Genomic DNA, 1,972 nt, shown 5'->3' on the forward strand with positions numbered 1-1,972 from the left:
CCATATGAGGCGTATCCACAGTCCATACACTCTACACCAGGGTTCTTCAACTCTGTTCCTGGAGATCTACCATCCTGTAGGTTTTCACTCCAACCCTAATCAAGCGCACCTGATTCTACTAATTAGCTAGTTGATAAGCTGAATCAGGTTAGTTACAACTGGGATTGGAGCGAAAACCTACAGGAGGGTACTCCTCCAGGAACAGGGTTGGAGATCCCTGGTCTACACCCTGCTCTTTTCTCACTAGCCCTGCCCTGTGTCAAATCAATGGCACTCTACTACCACCTAGTGGAACACAACGTAACAGCAGCCACCTGGGGCAAGACCGTGAGAGGAGGAGAGGAGCTGTTCAGAAGTGGCATTTGTCCCTAATTTAAAGCAGCACTTGTTGGAGCACTTGGTCTGCAGAAGGACTGGCATCCACAGTGACGCAGGCAAAGCCCTCAATCTGGTGGCAAGCCTCCTCCACTCTGCAGACAAAGAGAATAGGCAACTACAGTATGTCCCACAAATTACCACAGCACTTACAAACTGGGTCAGCAGTACTTTTGAGATGGTACACCAAATTAATTGTTTTTCCTGATCTCATGACTCTACCAGGAAAAATGAAACACTCAGGGCCCTTAGGATAAGTAATGCTATAAAATGATGGTCACAGTGGTTTTCTAGACTTGTATGTCAATTTTAGACTGCAAATTGCTATGCCTTTGCCTAGTCCATCCATACAATGTAATATATTTCACACAATAAGTACCAAAACATATGGCAGCCCTAGTGGACATTGAGCAATAGTAAGAACGATGGTCTAGAATATATATATTTTTTAACTGACAACACAAAATCATTATGAAAGGGGTATGGACAGGTGATGGACTGAGTCCCAGAGTCCAGACTGTCAACAGTGATCAACAGCGGTCTTCCTTGAGGATAACGACTGCTGGTTGAACATCTGGTGAGCCCATGTGGAAAGAATTCATCCCAAATGGCATCCTATTCCCTATATAGTCCACTACGTTTGACCAGAGCCCTATGGGCCCTATGGGCCCTGCTCAAAAGTAGTGCACTATGTAGGGAATAGGGTGCCATTTGGGATGAAGCCCATGATGTCAGTGGGGAGAATGAATGAAAGTTGCCATCGACCAGTCTGACTAGTAGCAGTGCGTTTAGACCAGCTTAATGGAGCAGACCAGCTCAGCAACTAATCACTTGTTCTTTCCTCATCAGCTGGTTCCCCAAGGGATGGTAAATGATTGTTAAATGTTTGATGGGTCAGACTTAAGACCGAGCGGACCTGACAAACTGTGTGTGTGTGTCTGTGTCTGTACACGCAGTGTGTGCGTGCTTGCGCGTGTGCATGTGCGCGTGTGTGTGTTGTGGGGGTCAGGATATGTGTGCGTCTGTATATTGTCTATAAAAGTGGATCCTCGTGATTCTATTGTCCTTCCTTTTTAGACCACATAGGAATAATACAATACTTCAAATGGTAGGCTAAACGCTGCGTCTGGTTCTCTCTCTCTCTCTCTCTTTCTCTCTCTGTGGTGACTTAAAAAAGAGTAAAGTTAAGGCCTCAACATCTTGCTGAATTTATCTGAACTAATATCTATCTGAATTCCTGTCGCTGTCCATTTCGAAATTGCTGAACGAATAGGCCTACCTCATCGCAGTGTGCTTGCACTTGCTTATATTTAAGAGCTACGTGTTAATTATATAAGAACAAACATTGTGAATTTACTGAACATAAATGTAATAATGTTTGTGTATGGTTCAAAACTCAAAACTCATGTCGACATTCATTATTATTGAAGGAGAATGCGGTTCTTATCCAGTTACACAAATCCACAAGGAGTCAGTAGAAACCATATATATTTAAGCAAGTCAGCCATAAACTCCACTCTCGGGACAGCTTTATGTAGACCCTAAAAGTTTGTGGGCACCGTTTGTCACTGTTATAGTAGATTTAATGTATTGTTTA

Source organism: Coregonus clupeaformis, chromosome 25 (genome assembly GCF_020615455.1).
Source record: "Coregonus clupeaformis isolate EN_2021a chromosome 25, ASM2061545v1, whole genome shotgun sequence".
In the NCBI taxonomy this organism is placed as follows: domain Eukaryota; kingdom Metazoa; phylum Chordata; class Actinopteri; order Salmoniformes; family Salmonidae; genus Coregonus; species Coregonus clupeaformis.